This window comes from Chenopodium quinoa, unplaced genomic scaffold (genome assembly GCF_001683475.1).
Source record: "Chenopodium quinoa cultivar QQ74 unplaced genomic scaffold, ASM168347v1, whole genome shotgun sequence".
NCBI classification, from domain to species: Eukaryota; Viridiplantae; Streptophyta; class Magnoliopsida; order Caryophyllales; family Amaranthaceae; genus Chenopodium; species Chenopodium quinoa.
In genome coordinates, this window is record NW_018743878.1 from 767,250 (window position 1) to 787,836 (window position 20,587).

Genomic DNA, 20,587 nt, shown 5'->3' on the forward strand with positions numbered 1-20,587 from the left:
CCCTAAATCAGGCGGTGGACAACCGCCTAAAAAGCCGGCTGTGAGCTCTGAAACTGATGAAGAGCACATCTTCACCATAGCAGGCGGCTTCGCAAGCGGAGGTCCTACCATCCGGGGCACCAAGGATAACATCCAGAAGCTATCCAACCTAGAGGATAAGGGCCATGCATTGAAAGACACCTTCCCTAAGGTCTTCATCTCTGAGAAGGATCGGCATGGTCAGGCGGCCCCATGATGACCCCATTGTCATCGAATGCAAAGTTGCCAATCAACGAGTTGGCCAGATTTTAATTGATACCGGGAGCTCGTCTGACCTGATTAGCTACCAGTGCTTGACGAAGCTCAAGTACAAGCCTAGCAGTATGCACGAGGCTCCTTACCCCCTAGTCGGCTTTGGGGGAGGGGTAGTGCATCCGGTGGGGAGGATTGACCTACCCATCCGGCTAGGGGACAAGGAGAAAGGGCGGCACATGGTCATCAAGTTTTTGTTGGTTGAGGAATTGACCGCCTACTACCTTATTCTGGGTCGTCCCACCCCTTAACGAGTCCAAGGCAGTCATCATACCATCTCTTATGCTGATTAAGTTTGAGAGGGATGACGGGTCAGTGGGTGCCCTGAACGGGTATCAAAAGACGGCTAGGGACTGCTACCTCTCAAACGTCAGGCCGACGGCTACGACAACCGGTCATAACGAGGAACCCATTGACCTCAATGACAAGGAAGCCGCGCCTGCTCCCAAGGCAGCCGGCAAAAAACGAAAGGTTGACCAATTGGCCCCCGCCAGAAAAATAAAATAGCAATAATTGGCCGGGGAAAGGCCGGATGACTCTTGACCCCAGCCGGCTGGTGAGAGCATTGATGTAGTCTTGGATGGTAGCCGCCCTGATAGAACCGTCAAAGTTGGGACGGTTGCTTTAAAAAAGTTGGTAGCGGATTTGCTCCAACTTTTGAGAGAGTTCAAAGACATATTCGCCTTTGAAGTGGAGGAGATGCCAGGCGTCAGCACGGATCTAGCCATCCACAAGCTAGCTGGTGATCCCAAAATGAAGCCGATTAGGCAAAAGAAGAGGGATCATGGCAAGGAGAGGTCTCAGACGGCATCCGCCGAAGTAAAAAAGCTCCTGAATGCAGGGTTCATTCGGCAATGCTACTACCCGGATTGGGTAGCAAATGTTGTCCTTGTCAAGAAACTGAATGGTACCTGACGGATATGTGTAGATTACATAGATCTGAACAAGGCATGTCCAAAGGATAGCTATCCCCTTACTAAGATCGACAACCTAGTCAACTCTACAGCCGTCCATGCCTTGATGAGCTTTATGGACGCCTACTCAGGCTTCCATCAGATCCCCCTATGGAAGAAGGATCAGGAGAAGACGGCCTTCGTCACTGATCAGGGGTTGTACTGCTACACGGTGATGCCGTTTGGGTTGAAGAATGTGCTTGCTACCTTCCAACGAATGATAAACACGATTTTCATCAATCAAATCGGAAGGAACGTAGAGGCGTATATTGATGACATGATAGTCAAATCCAAGGTACAGGCAGATCACCTAGCTGACCTCCGAGAAACCTTCACCACCCTCAGGCGACACAAGGTCATGCTTAATCCCAAAAAGTGTGTCTTTGGTGTTGAGTCTGGAAAGTTTCTTGGATTTCTGATTGATCATAGAGGCATAGAGGCCAATCCGGAGAAGGTACAGGCGTTGATTGACATGAAGTCACCTCACACCATCAAGGAGGCCCAGAAGCGAACCAGTTGCCTGGCGGCACTAGGAAGATTCCTCAGCCGGTCAGGTGACAAGTGCCTATACTTCTTCCAAGCAATCAGGTGAAAGGAATGGTGTAGGGTTTCGTAGTGACCCACACTACGCGGAATGAAACCCGCCAAGACCCGCCCCTATAATAAATGCAATTAACAAGCAAAACATATTTTAAAGCATAAGAAAGGATAAAAGATTATACCTTTGACGCGTGCTTCGCTCACCGAGGAGCTCTTACCACAACCCCGAAAATATGAGGCCTCCGACGGGATCGTACCCTCGAACCCAACCCGAGCGTCCTAAGCCTCGAAGGATAGTTGAGGCTCGGACAAATAAAACTAAAAGTTTTACGAATTTAAGGTTTACTCAAATCAAGAGTTGCCTTTTTAATTCCACTCAAGTGTGTTCTTTCCTAAATACCAAAGCTTTGGTATTTATAGGGAAATGAACCCTTGATCTTCATTTCCCAACCAATGTGGGAGAATGAATAATTTTGATAATTAATTTAATTCCAAAATAAATTAATAATCAAATCAATCACAATGCAACAAGTGTCAAGGGGAGAGAGAGAGTTAGGTGAGGACCATGAACCTTGGGGGGGACCATTGCCTTGCTCCCCAAGGCATGCTCCAAGCCTTTGGTCCCCACTCCCTCAAACCGCCACCAAGCATGCTCGGCTGGCAGCCAGCTAGCACGCCAGCTGGTGCTGCCAGCTAGCCCAACAAGTAGCCTCGCACCCCCAGCCAGGCTATGTGTGCTGGCGATGGGTGATGCTGGCGCTGATGCTGCGTGCTTGTGCTGTGTGCTGCTAGCTAGGCGCTGCTGCCCAGCCATCGCACACGCATACGCAAGCCCATGCCCTCGCACTCCCAGTCGCACGCACACGCACAAGCCCAGGCACCCTTCGCTGCTGCTGCTTGCTAGCCAGCATGCACTGGCACTCGCACACGCACACGCACACGCACAGGGCGATTGATATGACTATTGCGTGTCTACCAAAAATAAACCTAACTCTAACCTCCTAAAAATGTAGTAGGGTAAGCTAAGGTCGATCCCACAGAGAATTGGATTATCAAATTATAACTTGTGTATGTTAGAAACCCCTGTTTTGAAGAAATAGTACTACGATCTAATAAATAAACTACTACGAACTATAGGAAGAATAAAGTACGAAAGATAGACTACTAAAATTGAAATACGATAAAAATCAATAATAATAAATCAGGGATTGGGAGACATATTATAGCGTTGGAGTATTTATTGATCATCGAATTATAAAAATTATGTTCTTATCTCAATGCTAGCCGATGAACATAAACAAGCATTCAACACTTCCCTTAATTTCAAATAAACCAAACAAGCTCTTGGTGTATTGTCTAACTAACTAACAATCTAGAACATGCTCTCTAGACTCGATTAATTAGCAGCATTGATAACTAGGAAGTAGCTAACTTAAGCCACAAATCTCAGAAGCTCGGATTCATGCAACTTAAAGGGTTAATAATCATAGATATTGGACAAGTTTTAGTCACCTATCAAATACCTAAGTGCTACTAATGATTACTAACCCGGACAATTACGTATCACACATTAATACTTTAGCAATTAAACTAACAAGTTATACTAACGATGGCCGGTCTATAATATAACCCGATAATTCATACCAATAAAACAGAATATTAAACCAATCAAGAACTAAACATAATACTATTAAATTATCACCTTCTTGTTCTCACAACGCAATATTCCAATGTATAATATATCTCCGTACCCAAGACTAATCTAGCCTAACATACAAAAAAGGGAAAATATAATAAGGAAAACTAATATAATCATATTGCTTGAAGAAAATAAGAAAAATAAAAATAAACCAATGAATAAATCCAATAATACTAGAAATCACCTCTTAATCTAATACTACTGTGCTAGAGAACAGAAAATAAAATCAATTACTATCAAATCCAACTATTGAAATATACATGCAAAAGTTGTAAAAAATCCACTAAATTCATGAACCAACGCCTGATCTAATAATTGAAACTAATTTCCCCAAAATTCCCAAAAGGATCATGGAATTACCGCTACAAGCAATACCCAAGTAGCTGATATATCCTTCGTTTGGATGCCTACCAGAAAGCTAAGCTGTCCTCCAGAATGTCGCCCCAAAGTACGCCTTTACATGTAAATCTTCTTGATCTTCTTCCTCCATTTTCGCAACCAACACCTCTGAAGTTAAGCTCCCAAATAATCTGATTTCATGTTTATCTTTTCTTGTTGGATAAATTGATAACCGAAAATCTCGCTCAAAGGGACCATAGTTTGTTGTTTGGTTCCACGGGAAAGAAGGAACTTGGATGTCCTAGTTTTTATCGACAAAAGATTAAGCTGTAATATTAATTATACCTTAATATTACTGATCGGAAGCGGCCTCCACCTAGGCATTCCGATCACTTGATCTTACTGAAGAATTAGCTCTGTATTAATTTTGAACCCTCTATCAGAATAATACACTAATTCGGTCGATCATGTATGCCATGATATGTACCAGGCCAGATGTCTCGTATGCCTGAAGTGCTACGAGCCGATACCAATCAAACCCAGGAGAGGCACATTGGATTGCAGCCAAGAATATCATGAACTACCTGAAAAGGAACAAGGATAAATTCCTGGTTTATGGTGGCCATAAAGACCTGGTTGTTGAAGGTTACACCGACGCTAGCTTCTAGACTGACATAGACGACTTCAAGTCACGGTCAAGATACATATTCTGTCTGAATGGAGGAGCGTTTAGCTGGAAGAGTGCCAAGCAAAGCACAACTGCAGACTCTACAACTGAAGCTGAATACTTGGCTGCTTCAAAAGCTGCTAAGGAGGCTGTTTGGATTCGCAAGTTCATCGGTGAACTTGGTGTTGTACCCTCCATCAAGGGTCCGATAGATCTCTACTGTGACAACAACGGATCTATCGCTCAGGCTAGAGAGACAAGAGAGCACCAAATGGTAAAACATGTCCAAAGACGATTTCACATGATAAGGGAATGGAAATCCGAAGGTGAAATTAGAATTTCCAAGATCGGCACGGATGATAATGTGGCCGATCCTTTGTCTAAACCTCTGCCTCAAGTGAAACACAACAAGCACATTGAGGCAATGGGAATCTAGCACGTTGGAGACTGACTTTAAAATTCCCTGTACATGTGTTTTAATTAAACTGGTTGTTTTAATGTAAGACACTGTATTGAAACCATTCATTTGTGGAGTAATTAATTTTTGTGCAAAATTATCATTCACTCCATTACTATTTAATTTTGGTTTAAAATTAAGTAATGAGTCCATTCGATTTATGGAAATATTCAAAACAGGGTATCAAGACCATGTCTTGGATAAAGAAACACTTGTTAAGTGAACATCGAATATTTAAATCGAGAATTATCCCTAATTGAGGTCATCTAACTGATGGAAGATTGATGACCACAAGAGATTAGTGTGTAGTATGATTTACAGCACCGTTTCTTTTGTTGCAAGGACATGAGGGTCATAAATCATTTTCACAGGTGTTAGTTTGGAACTGCACTGGATCGACCTATGAGAGTACTTTAAGAGATTCAAAATTGTCATAAGTACATTTCTCATTATAGCTATCGGAACTCGTTTCCTCGACCACGAGTATTGTGAAGTTTTCTTGTATGAGTACGAGTCTCTTTGATGTTGCCTAACGTTTGCCATAACTGGGATCATAACTGGAACACTCAGGAGATTAGGTCCTCTTAGTAAGAGAAACTTACAATGCAAGACTGAGAATGTCCCCCTATTAACAATAGGGAACATGTCTTTGTTTTTTACAAGGCCGCTCGAAGAGTAAGATTGTGAAAATGCATGGCCGTGCTCAGATGGATTTTAGAAATCATCTGCTTATTGACAGTCGAACTCGGAGATTGAGAAACACTTTTGAACGTAATAAGGATGCCGATGAATCTTAATTTATAGTTCACGAAGAGACATTAAGCGACATAGGAAATGGGCTATACACTATATGCACACTTGTCCGGAAGGACAAGTGGGAGATTGAAAGGAATGGTGTCCTTCCAACAAGTGTATTATTCTTATAGAGGGTTCAAAATTATTACACAGCTAATTCTTCAATAAGATCAAGTGATCTGAATGCCTAGGTGGAGGCCGCTTCCGATCAATAATATTAAGGTACAATTAATATTACAGCTTAATCTTAACTAAACCCTTCGGGTCGAACCAAATCAAACAACCGATCCGAGACGACGAATTAATTTGAAGGATTTAATGAATCGACAGTGTTTTACGAATACAGACGTCGGATATCGAGCCTAGGGCGTCGAGACCGAGCGTCGCAAAATCACAAGCAACAAGTATGAGCGTAGCTGTAGCATCGCATTGGCCTAGCCATGTGGACTGCTAGGCTAGGAAAACTCATCGCAAACGTAGGCGCACCATGTGTGTGCTAGGCGCACCATGGTGTGCTAGGCGAGCAAGAGTGCTAGGTGCACAAGGCAGACCAACGCAGCCTTCGCATGGCATGGAAGCACCATCGCAGGCCACACGCACCATGCATAGCACTATCGCATGGCTAGACCTATGCGTGTGTGTGTGTGCATGTGCCTAGGGCCATCGCAAGCCACACGCACCAAGCAAAACCATCGTAATGCTGGCCACTTGCGTGTGTGCGTGTGCTTGTGTGCCTCGCACCATCGCAGCAGCAGCAGCGAAGGGTTCCTAGGCTTGTGCGTGTGCGTGCGACTGGGAGTGCAAGGGCATGGGCTTGCGTATGCGTGTGCAATGGCTAGGCAGCAGCGCCTAGCTAGCAGCACACAACACTAGCACGCAGCATTACCCATCGCCAGCACGCATAGCCTGGCTGGGGATGCGAGTCTATTGGCTGGGCTAGCTGGCGTGCTAGCTGACATCCAGCCTAGCATGCTTGGTGGTGGTTTGAGGGAGTGGGGACCAAAGGCTTGGAACATGCCTTGGGGAGCAAGGCAATGGTCCCCCCCCCAAGGTTCATGGTCGTCACCTAACTCTCTCTCTCTCCCCTTGACACTTGTTGCATTGTGATTGATTTGATTATTAATTTATTTTAGAATTAAATTAATTATCAAAATTATTCATTCTCCCACATTGGTTGGGAAATGAAGATCAAGGGTTCATTTCCCTATAAATACCAAAGCTTGGGTATTTGGGAAAGAACACACTTGAGTGGAATTAAAACGGCAACTCTTGATTTGAGTAAACCTTAAATTCGTAAAAATCTTAGTTTTATTTGTCCGAGCCTCGACTAACCTTCGAGGCTTAGGACGCTCGGGTCAGGTTCGAGGGTACGATCCTATTTGAAGCCTCGTATTTTCGGGGTTGAAGTAAGAGCTCCTCGGTGAGTGAAGCACGCGTCAAAGGTATAATCTTTTATCCTTTCTTATGCTTTAAATTATGTTTTGCTAGTTAATTGCATTTATTATGGGGGCGGGTCTTGGCGGGTTTCATTCCGCGTAGTGTGGGTCGCTGCAAAACCCTACATCAGGAAGAGGTCCAGATTTGAATGGGGAGAGGAAACTGAGGCGACATTTCAGAGGTTAAAGTAGCACTTGCACTCTTTGCCAAGGCTAGTGAGTCCCCTGCCTAAGGAGGTTCTCTACATGTACCTAGCCGTCTCAGATCAATCTCTTAGTGTTGTTCTCCTTGCTGAGAGAGACGGCAAACAGCTCCTGGTGTATTTCATCAGCCATATACATAGAAATGGTGAGCTTCGGTACCCAATGATTGAAAAATTTGGGCTGGCTCTTTACAAAGCAGTCAAGCAGTTAAAGCCCTACTTCTTGGCTCATCCGGTGATTGTCTATACTGATCAGCCACTCAAGCGTCCTATGACTACTATAGAGTCATCCAGTAGAATGATGAAGTGGGCTGTTGAAATGCAAAGTCTGGAGATAACTTTCGAACCTAGGCGGGCAGTGAAAGGTCAGGCGTTTGCCGACTTCATTGTTGAAATGACTAGGCCAGCACAGCCGGAGAATACCGATCAGGTTCGGATGTTATCCGTAGACGGAAGTTCTACCTTGAACGGCTGTGGTGCAGGCGTAATTTGCAAGTCTCCGGAAGGAGACACGTATGAGTATGCACTACGGTTCAAGTTTCAAGCTTCAAACAAAGAAGCTGAGTATGAGGCCCTGTTAGCCGGTATACGCATGTGTAAGGCGGTAGGGGAAAGAAAGGCTGACGCCTGTTCTGATTCTCAACTGATCGTTAGCCAATTCAATTGTGACTACGAGGCCATCCATCCGGCAATGATCAAATATCTTCAGGCGGTCAAAGATGAGGCGGGGACACTTGACGAATTCCATCTAAGTCAGGTGCCCCGGTCAGAAAACAACCAGGCGGATGCCTTGTCCAAACTGGCCTCATCCACCACTTGTGATACGCCTAGGTCAGTCTTCTGGGAGGTTAGGGAAAAAAGAAACATTGAGCATGATCCCATTGGAGTTCTTGACCAAAGCATAACCTAGATGGACCCCATCCGGGAATATTTGGTAGACGACACTCTGCAGGATGCCCCTTCAGAAGCGGCAGCACCAAAAAAGTGAGCTTTGAGCTTCAAAATGTACAAGGGGGAACTCTTCAGAAAGGGTTACCTCCAGCCGTTGCTGAAGTGTGTTACCCTAGAAAGGGGAAAAGAAGTTCTAGAGGACCTGCATACGGGCTTTTGTGCATTACACATAGGCGGTAGGACTCTAGCAAAGAGGGCCAGGCGGCAAGGCTACTTTTGGCCCACCCTTGAGGCAGACGCCATGGAGATGGTGAAGAAATGTGACAAGTGCCAGAGGTTTGGCCGGCTCATACACCGTCTGACAACAAACCTGACGGCTATCTACAGCCCGGTTCCATTTGCAAAATGGGGTATGGACATCTTAGGTCCCTTTACGCCTGCCATAAGCGGTAGAAGATATATTCTAGTGGCTTTAGACTACTTCACCAAATGGGTCGAGGCAGAGGCGGTCAAAGGCATCAAGACAAAGGATGTCATCTCCTTCATTTGGAGGAATATCATCACCCGGTTTGGGGTTCCTATGTCTATGATGTTTGACAATGGTCCTCAGTTTGAAACGCCTACCCTTAAGAATTAGTTGGGAGATCAGGGGATCTCACATTTTTTTCATCTGTTGGCCGGCCCCAAGCAAACGGCCAAGTTGAAGCCTTCAACAAGCTCATCTCAGACGGTATAAAAAAGAAGATTGAAAGAGATGGTGGTCTTTGGGTAGATGAGTTACCTCACGTCCTTTGGGGTATAAGAACTACTAAAAAGGGGGCAACCGGTGAAACCCCATTTCTCATGACATGTGGTACTGAAGCTGTCTTGCCAATTGAACTTTTTGGGCCAACACTCCGAGTCATGCTCTATGACGAAGAGGCTAATTGGGAGGCCATGCGTCTTGCATTGAATTCACTCCCGGAGCGCAGGGGTAATGCCGCCTTGCGTCATGAGATATACCGTCTGAGAATGACAAGGGCTTACAATAAAAGGGTACACAAGAGGCCCCTCAAAGAGGGGGACTTTGTGCTACGAAAAATGGAAGCAACCGGTAGGAAAAATGAACAAGGAAAGCTAACCCCTAATTGGGAAGGCCCCTACCGGATTTTTGAAGAAGTTAGAGGCGGCATGTACCACCTGAAAACACCAGACGGCAGGCAGTTATCCAGAACCAAGAATTTAGATAACTTGAAAAAGTACTACTTCTAAGGAAATTGTAAATGTTTTTGTAAATAGAGTAAATAAATGAAAAGAATACTTTATTTCGATTTTTTCTATCAAGTCCCATGTGCAATGCATAACCGGGCATCTTCTAAGTCCCATGTGCAAAGCACAACCGGGCACCTAATAAGACCCAATTGTGTCACGCGCAACTGGGCACCCGTTTGCTCACAATGAGTAAAAAGCTAAGTACCTAACTTAGCTATTTAAAAGAACCAAAGCTAAAATATTTTAAACCGCCTGCTCTAACCTTTAACATGCAGCCGGCGACGCCCATCCGGGTGAATTCGTCGAAGAGAACATCTCCCTTCCGGGTGGTACATTGTTCTATGCGTCAAAAACTCAAACGGCTTTAACCGGTTAGGTTAAATTCTTTGCCGTTCGAATGACCCTTTGCAAACAAGATAACATCCTGTTATTGCCCCAAGGCGATACAGACGGTGAACTAAATCTTGTTAAGCAGCCGGCTTTTGCCCAATAGCAATACAGCCGGCCCCCGCTTCCATGCCGAAGTTCAGCCCTGATTAACTTCAAGGTTATCTCAACAATGGTAACCGGCTATTGCCCCAACGCAATACAGCCGGGAAATTACATCATAGGTTGCAACCGGCTATTGCCCCAACGCAATACAGACGGTGATATCGACCTCGATCTGCAGCCGGCTTTGCCCATAAGCACCCCAGTCGGCTCAAGCTCCGTGCGTAAGGTCAGACCTTGTTGACCTCAGCATCTTCCTGGCTGTTGCCCCAAGGCAATACAGGCAGCATTCTATATAATAGTGCACAACCGGCTTTTGCAAGAAAGCACTGCAGCCAGCTACGATGTTAGAATTAAGGCCAGAATCTTGTCTCATACCTAGAAAAGGTTTAAAGAGCATACCTCCGGTCCTAGGCCGCCTGCATGCAGTCGGGCAAGCTTAGCCGGCACAGCTAGCAATCCTGTTGAAAAATGGTAAAGGACCTCATACTCATCTGACCGGATGCCTATGGACGACTACTTGCTTAGTGGTTGTAACTTTAAGCAAGCAACCATCCAGGGGCAGGAAAAAGGCAATGCATTCGGCATATCATTGTATATGCATCTGGCATGCTCCAAGATTTCATGTAAAACCTAAAATTGCAGAAATTTTAAAATTGCAAAAATTGAAAAGATTTAAGATAGAAGTGACAAAATCAAACCGACCCAATTGGCATATATATATATAAATTAAAATTCAAATGTTAAACTGGACCCCCGTCTGGTAAAAATTTATACAGAGAATAGACGGCTCGTAGGCCGGAAAAGTTGAAACATTAAGCTTAAGACTGAGCCCGGCCCTTGGAGGCGGCCTCCGAAGCAGGAAGGGGGGCAATCTCTACTTGATCCTCAACTAGGGGCTCCTCCCCCCCGTCTGAGCCGATCCTCGCCTGCATGGCTTCGATCTGCTTCTGGGCCCACTCTTCATAAGGCTCTGGAGCCGGCTGGTTCGACTCTTGGGCCTCAATGACAAGATCAGCGTATTTGTAGGCAAGCTCCGAGACGGCATATTCCGTGTCCAGATGTACCAGGGACCAAGCCATATGCATACGGTTGGTGCAATCTTGCTCATTCTCCTCAATGAGCCGGCTCTATTCTGCTTCCAGGGTGGTTTGGAAGTTCTGACTTGCAGAAGCCGCCTCCTTCTTAAGACGGACGTTTTCAGTCAGCAGCTAAGAATTCTCCTTCCTAGTTAGTTCCAGGAGTTTAAGAGAATCCGACGCCTTCTTCACCTCAGCTTCAACATTTTCCTTCTCCGCCTGGAGGTTGTGAATCTTGGTATGGGCTTCATTGAGGGATTTCTGAAGAGTTTTGATGGAGTCCGCCTGTTGCATGATTATGCCTTTAGTTTTTTAATTCATGCATAATCATGGAATATTGGGCAACGTTATGAGCATTGGACGCATCTCGTTTAGCCCGTCTTACCTCCTCCTGCTTGCGGGCGTAAACCTTCTTGAGCCCCTCCACGTGAAGCATTAACTACAAAGACTCAAACGGTGTTGGAAGAGCCAAACGGTACAATTCCATGGAAATATTCAGTTGAAAGAATTCATACCTCAGCCAGGCTGACCATGACCCGGTCAGCATTGAAGGTATTGATCCCCGAGATCACCTCCTTCTCCTCTCTAAGAACGGCCTTCAGCATGGCCCGGGCGTACTGCTGTCCATCCGGCCAGCGAGGGGAGAGATCTAAAAGAATGGTGTCCTTCCAACAAGTGTATTATTCTGATAGAGGGTTCAGAATTATTACAGAGCTAATTCTTCAGTAAGGTCAAGTGATCGGAATACCTAGGTGGAGGCCGCTTCCAATCAGTAATATTAAGGTATAATTAATATTACAGCTTAATCTTAACTGAACCCTTCGGGTCAAACCCAATCGAACAACCAATCCGAGACGATGAATTAATCAGAAAGATTTAATGAGTCAACGGAGTTTTACGAATACAGACGTCAGATATCAAGCCAAGGGCGTCGAGACCGAGCGTCACAAAATCACAAGCAACAAGTACGAGCATAGCCGTAGCTAGGCTAGGCTAGCTCATCGCAAGCCTAGGCTAGCTCATCGCAAGCCTAGGCTAGCTCATCGCAATCCTAGGCGCACCACGTGTGTGCTAGGCGCACCATGGTGTGCTAGGCGCGCCATGCGTGCTAGGTGCACAAGCCAGCCCATCGCAGCCTTCGCATGGCATGGCAGCACCCTCGCAGGCCACACGCACCATGCACAGCACTAACGCATGTCTAGGCCTATGCGTGTGTATGTGCATGTGCCTAGGGCCATCGCAAACCATTGCAGGCCACACGCACCAAGCACAGACATCGCAGTGCTGGGCACTTGTGTATGTGCGTGTGCGTGTGTGCCTCGCACCATCGCAGCAGCAACCTCGCACAGCAGCACCATGCCAGACATCGCCCTGTCCGTGTGCGTGTGCGAGGTGCCAGTACATGCTGGCTAGCAAGCAGCAGAAGCAAAAGGTGCCTAGGCTTGTGCGCGTGCGAGCGACTAGGAAGTGCGAGGGGCCTTGCGTGTGCGTGTGCGATGGCGAGAGAGGCAAAGGCCCAGCATCCCAGCAACACTATGCACCCAGCCAGCAAGGTTGTGCGTGGGTGTGCGATAGCCAGGCAGCAGCGCCCGGCACAAGGCATGGCTCGCTAGCAGCACGCAAGTGCTGGGCTGGGTGATGCGTGCTAGCTAGGCAAGCTAGGCTAGTTGTGCTAGCTGGCAGCGAAGTAAGCTGCCAGCAGAGCCATAGCTTGAGGCGGTTTGAGGTGAGTGGGGACCAAGGGCTTGGAGCATGCCTTGGGGAGCAAGGCAATGGTCCCCCCCCCCCAAGGTTCATGGTCCTCGCCTAACCCTCTTTCTCCCCTTGACACTTGTTGCATTGTGATTGCATTTAATTAATTATTTGATTTGGAATTAAATAAATTAATGTTTTTACACATGATCCCACATTGATCATGAAATGGGATTCAAGTTCCAATTCTCTATAAATACCCACTTGGTTGGGATTTTGAGAAGAACACTTGAGTGGAAAAGTAAAGGCAACTCCATTGTTGAGTAAAACCTTGAAATTCGTAAAACTCCAAGTTTATATTTGTTCGGGCCTCGACTAACCTTCGAGGCTTAGGACGCTCGGGTCGGGTTCGAGGGGACGATCCCGTTGGAGACCTCGTATTTTCGGGGTTCAAGTAAGAGCTCATTGTTGAGCGAAGCACGCGTCAACCGGTACAGAGGCGCCGGACCCCCTAGGTGGCTGCCTCCTTGGAAGCCTCTAGGACGTCCGGCTTCCTGGAAGTAAGATCAATTCCCAGGCCTGTGTTTTTTACAGACTTCCCACCAACCGTCAGCCGGCTGGGAACTGTTTGGGAGGATGTCTTTCTCGCCTTATTCTGGGTGGCCGGCTCCTCTTCCGGCTAGGGTCTGAATAGCTTTTTAAGGGAGCGGGGCGCCTTGCCCCCATCCTGAAATAACAAACGCACAAAAAGTCAGCCGGCAAGAAGTAAAGTGAAAGGTAAACAAGAGAAGAGGGAGGAAAAGTAGAAGTATACCTTATCTTTTGTCGCCTTCCTTCAGAAGCCATGTTGCCAGAAGACAAAACACCGGCTAAGTCTGCCAAAGACATCCGCAAAGCGCCGCGCTCCCTTAAAAAGCTATTCAGACCCCGGCAATTCTTCAGAGGTTTCCCCTCTATATTCTGGATCAACGGTTGTTTTCCTAGTTTGAGTCATTGCGTCTGCACAGAGACAAAGACGGTCGGTTTTGGAGATGAGCAAGGAGAGTCCCAGTACCCAGAGGCGACACCCCCAGTCCTAGACTCATCCGTACCAGGAGACCGGCTAACCTCTAAATCGTGGTGTGCCATGTGTGTGTTGGGTGAATCCATTATTCTAACAACTTATACAGCCAGAAAAGCTTAAAAAACTTCAAGAAACAAGGAACAGAGGCGGTACCTTGTAGTTGGAAGAAGAGGATGGCGAAAGAAGTTGGTGATTGTTGACCAAAGATACCGCAGACGGTATCACTTTGAAGAGATTGCAAATTGGCAAAAGAAAGCAAGTTATTTACCAATGTTGCTCAAAGATACCACAGGCGAAAGAAACTGGCTGTGGCTGTACTGAATTGTACAAAAAAAAATTGGTCTGGAGCTTTTAGGGAAAGTTTCCCAAAGACCCCCCAGGCAGTGCAATACCGGCTGAGGATTATCACAAACAACTCATGAAGAAAATTATACGGAAATACCACAGACGGTAAAGAACCGGTTGTGCATCCGTTAAAATAATTAATCAAGTTGCTGTTCAAAGATATCCCAGACGGTATGAGGTCGGCTGAGGTGTCAGCGAAGCAGTTAAGTAGAAAGAAATTGCTTACATATAACCCAGACGGTGTGAGACCGGCTGAGAGGAAAACAAAGCAATTCAAAAGAAGCAATTCAAAAGAAATTTTTTATTGAAGATACCCCAGAAGGTATAAACCGGCTGTGGGTCTATTGAATGCAATTCACCATGAAGTTGCTTGGAGATACCCCAGACGGTATAAACCGGCTGAGGGTCTATAGACTATAATTCACAATGAAATTTCTTAAAGATACCCAGACGGCATAAACCTGTTGAGGGTCCATTGGATGCAATTCATCATGAGATTTCTTAAAGAAGCTCTAAACGGCATAAGACCGGCTGCAATTTTATCAGAAATCAAGATGAAGAAACTGACAAGGTCAGAATGATACCTTAGTGAGGCGGGCAAAAGAAACCACTCAACCAGTATCCGGATGTATTGGAATTGAAGGATATTTGCAAGAAAGAGCAGCCGGGATCAGAAACTCTCTTTTTCTCTCAAGAAATTTTCTCTCTAAATATTGGCAAAGTGAGAAATGAGAAGAGGGAGGTTCCTATTTGTAGGAAATCTCATAAGGAAAACCGTCACCTTCCCTCCCCTCCAGCAGTTTCAAAATTCAAAAAATGGAGGGAAGGAGGCGAACCGTTGCCTTACCGCATCGTGACAAGTGTCACAGGTGCTACGTGGCAAGCCACGTCATACCTGTGAGGGGAAAATGTTTGGGGTAAAAATTACCCCTGCCACTTGGCCCAAAGAGGGACCGACACGTGTCACCCTTATACAGGCTCAGAGGGATCCAATCAGAGGAAGCCACGTGGCAATTGTATCCCCAATGGGGGAGCAGATTCTCATCTGCTATAAATAGAGGAAGCATCCTCATTTAATGGACATTCATAAATATATACATAAAAACCCGAGCAATATTAATTGCGGAATCTCTCTGAATCAGTGAGAACAACCTATTTACTTTTCGCACGTTTATCCACCGAAATCATACTAACTTGATCGTCGGAGGCGGAACTCCACCCAACCAAAGTTTTGTGGTTTTGCAGGTACAGACGTAAGGCGCACATACTCCGTGTTTGAACTCTCCCGAGGGACTCCAAAAAACTCCCGAAACAAAGCCTTTGCTACATTTCCATTCTTTTACCTTCCAACTGTATGAGGTAGTTTGTAATCAATTGGAATTGGTCAATTTAGTTGGAAACATTAGTTGTTCATAACAACTTTTAGCATATAAGTAGTTCTAGGTTTGAGAAGTAGCAACTTGCTTGCATTTATTAGCCTATAACTTCTTAATGCAATCCTCATATAATCTTAAACCTTTCCCTTTTGAGCCACTTAGAACATTTCTCTTAGGTTCAATATGATACTTTGCTTAACTTGTTTAAGCACTTTTCATGATTTTGCTAAGTCTACTAAATCATTATTTATATTAGAGTTTAATCAGCTATTTAACTCCATGTGAAATGGATGAAAAATAATGTCATTTGATCAAATTTTAATCATCAAGACTTCCAATCACATTCTTATATTCAATCATATTGAAGATAACAGATTTTATTGGAATTTCATACTTGTCTTTTAGAGGTTTGTACCTCCCATCTCATTATATCCCTTAAAACATTTTTCAAAATGAAGATGGTGTTGGAATTTTACTCAAATGTTTTAAGTTGAATAAAACCAAATTTAGACATGTGACATGGGTTTCTAAAACTTGCCTTTTAATACCATCTTAGAAAAATTGGAATATAGGTTTATGGATTATCTTTTAACTTTTTGAGAACGTTTCTCAACTTTATTTTCAATCGAGAAGATAAAATATAATAATTAAATTAGAACAAAACATTACTTTTAAATAAACGCAAAATTCAACTATGTTTATCTTTAAAGCACCTAAATTTAAAGTTATAGATTACTTTAGCACTTTATATAATATTTATTTTTCCCAATTGAATTAAGTGGTTCCAAGATCCTTTTTTTTTGTGTAATAGTTGACCGAACTGAGGCCCCTACCATTAAGCATTACATTTTCAAGCTGAGTAAACTCTTTAGTAACTACAATTCTTGGAACTCTTGGTTGAATAATTATCCATCACATGTTTAATTATTACCCTTTGCTTCAAGGTTCTAAACACTTTAGGTAACCTTATTGAGCATAACCAATTAAATGTGTAGAATGTGATCTATCCCAAATTACCTAAGATAACAAGTGGTACCCTGCGGAGGCAGACCCACCACTCACGATCGAAGGGTTGTTGGGTATCTAATTGGAAAAACAATCTCAATATTACCGGGACCTAGAATTATTATGTTGTGACTATTTAGTGAACTCTAACGCATCATCACAAGCATTAATAAAATCTATTATGCATAATCTACTAATGCATAAATAAGACATGACATAGTATGGCCCCTTAATCCTAAAAAAACCTAATAAAGCAAAAAGCTCCCACTTGAACCTTCATGGATCTCATCCATCTTTCTCCTTTGGGCCTTTACTCCATTGGCTTCTTGGATTAACTGCAACCTGTAACACTATTATATTCTATCTACTACTCAAATAAAATAAAATAAAATAACAAAAATACTTAACGGTACGCATACCGTATTTTGATTACAAAAATACATCACGATGCGCAGATCGTATTTAGAATCCATGGGCCATACTAGTCTATATATAGCAGAAATAACATCATATATATAAAATGCCATATAATAAATCACTCATCATGCTTTCCTAAACTACAACATCGAATGTTCATATTAAGGAAACATGGTACCTAAATATCTCATATTTTAAAAAACTGTAATTAAATAATATCGTATATTATTCATGACTAATTATAAAATATCATATATATTAAATTAGTTATGAGATAGAATCAAATCATATTTTAATCAGGTAAGATAAATCATATTTATTCTCCTTGATTATCCTAACTAATGTAGGAGATACTATCCTAATTACTAAGCCAATCACATAATTTTAAATCAATTATTTCCTAAAATAAATATGGGATAATCTCATTATTTAATCAATTATTATCCATATAGAATCTTTTGGTCAAAATATCCTTAAAACTTATCAAAAATAACTATTTTAATTTAGACAATTATCTTTCAAAATGAAAATTCTGATTTTTAAACTCTAAATTTTTAAAATAAATTTTTGTTTTTTGAAATTGTGTCAGCCACCGTGGTGTAGCTAGCCGAAGCCAGCCACGGTGGCCGTACACCGTGAGGTGTACGCTGCTGTGCAGCAGCGCTCAACAGTAGAAGTAGTGTCGCGCAACTGTTGCACGGTGCTGCTGTTGTTACAACCCTTGACCGAAGCTGCTGCCCTTCCTCTTGGAGCACCACTAGCGGCTGCCGCCCAAAACAACCCTAAAAATAATATTTTTTTTTTGGAAATTTTAATTTAATTAAAACAATCCATTGTTAAAATAAATTAAAGTGGTCGAATTAATTTTAAAATCAAATCCCATTCAATATTAAAGTTAGGGTTCTTCATGAAATTAATTCCCAATTCAGTTTAACACTTAAATTAAAATATTTTGGTCATGCAAATTTACAATTTATACATGAACTCAAATAAATTAAATTCATGAAACATATGAAAATCCAAATAATTCAAAACCAAAACTTAAAATAAAAATTTTAGGGTTAGGGTGGTTCGAACTTTTTGAATCAATTAGGGGCAAAAACTCGGTCCTATTAGGGTTAATTCGAACAAAACTAAACAACTTGTAATGAATCCATATGTTAAATTACATTTAAAATAATAATTTAACCATAATTAAATTATTCTCCCACATAATTTAATTAAATTTGTGGACAACAAAGAATTAAATTCAATATGTGTACATGCACAGGCTAACTGATACCACTGTAGGACTTTAGATACTCTAAGAGGAAATACATGAATCATATTCATAAGCATCTAACAACCAAGATCAATTCACAACACATAAAGAACATAAAATTATACCTTTGAAGCGTGATTCTACGTGTAATCGAGCAACAACAATAGAAGGACAAGAACCCCAAGTGTGATTCCTCTACTTAGTCCACGAGCACAGATTGAACCTCCACTAATGCTAGTTAGTTGTGATTGAACCCTTTCAATCAACCTTCTCGGGAGAAGAGAAGAATAAAATAACCACGATCTACCACCACGAGCACCACGCGCCACCAAGGGTAGGTGCCGGCTGTCCGAAAGGGTGAGAAAGGGGAGAGGCGTGCGTATGAGAGAGAAAGCGAGAGATATTAGAGTTTTGGGAATTGGTTGCCTTGTTTCACAATTCACTGACTGTTAATTGTGTCATATATCAACCCTAAGCATGGACCTTATTTATAGATCATATCTAGAAATAAGAGTCCATGTCAAGCCCAAATTCCTAACTCTATTATAACTACTCTAGCCCAACACCTTACATGGTTTGTCATAGCCTCATGAGTCCCATTAATGGCCCTCACACTTGTTCAATCCAATACCCTTGTGTGTGACCTTAGAGGATCCATTCTTTTGGGATTTGTACTATTTGACTAGCCCAAAGATCATTTTTCATATCTAGCAACAGACAATGATGACCCAACAAAATGAACTAATTATCTTTATAATAGTGATCCTTGATATATCTAATAATTGCACTTGATGAAGACATAATTCCTTCATGATGTTCATGAATGATGAAGAATAACCAAGCCAATTTTATAGGCAAGGATGGAGTTACAAGAGGATGAATATAGACATCAAAGGGTGATAAATCATTGTAAAGAAGCTGATTAAACCACCATAAACATCTACTTTAATGGGAGGTTACAAGATCGAGAATCCAAGAGATAAAGGAAGAATGCTCATAGATGAATGTATGCTGATATGAGTAAGTTACTCCACAACTCATTTGTGGGCAATCGTTGTTGGCCACAACCTACTTGTGTAGTAGACTGATTTTTCTTGTAAAATAAACATAAAAAGTCTACTCCACAACCCACTTGTGGGCAAACGTTGTAGGCCACAACCTCTTTGTAGAGTAAACTGATCAACTATAAAAAAAAACATGATTTTTACTCTCTTTAATCCAACAAATTCAATCAATAACTACAAAAAACACTAACTAGATTATACTTGTGCTAATCAAAGTGACAATTGTATTTTTGAGGAATTACATAATACGAAGTATATTAATTTGATAAAATATGGATGACATGGTACATGTAATCTTTTAATTTTTATTACTTGCTTGATTAATATTTATATTCAGATTAATATATTCTCCGTTCTAACTGAATTTAGAAAATAGGCTAATTAAATGAAGTGATTGAATACGAGAATGAAGTTCACGATTTGAAGAGATTTCATTTGAACAACATCTATATATTATAATGTATTGTTAAGTTTAAAATAGTCTGATTAATTAGAGTGGATAAGTAGGTTCTCCCTATAATTTTTTTCTTGGAAGGGTTTTTCTAGCTTCCATTGCTAGATTTTTTCTACTTTTTTAAAGATTTTCCTTCATTTTTCTCCTTTTCTCCCTTTCTCTTTCATCTCTTTTCTTCTAATCTCTTTTGTGAATCTTTGAAGGTGTTTCCATTGGTGTTTTTACTGATGGTAAGCCCTTAAAAACTTTTTAATTGCTTTCAAGAAATAGATCTCATCTTTGAGATAGTGGTTATTATATTAGGGTTAATTTATTTTTGTGCTTGTCTGCGGAAGATTGAAGATTTAGAGTTTCATAATCTCCGAAAGTATCTAAGACCATATGAGTATTTTCACTCAAACAACTATTCGTTAGTGGATCCTCAAGCCGATTAGTGCTAACTCACAGATTGTGTTGCTTCGGATGAAGTTTTTTATTAAGGCGATCACTGATCGAATCTGCGATATAACTAGTTCTAAGGTGATTTGTATTTGTGTTAAAATTCTAATTTTCCTCACAATTGTTTGTAAATGCCGTTTGAGTATCTTTCATTAATAAAAATCATTTTCTTCTTGTAAAATAAAATAATATTAAATTAAATTAGAGTTAAAAACTTCATCCGTTAAGTACCTATAACATAGATTAAGAAAGAGAAACACCTATTGCTACAGTACATTCTTTATATTGGCCACATTCACTATACTTTAATTTTCACATGGTTTCACATGATTAGCTTATTATTTGAATCCTAATCCCAAAGTTTAGCACATGTACGAGGAAA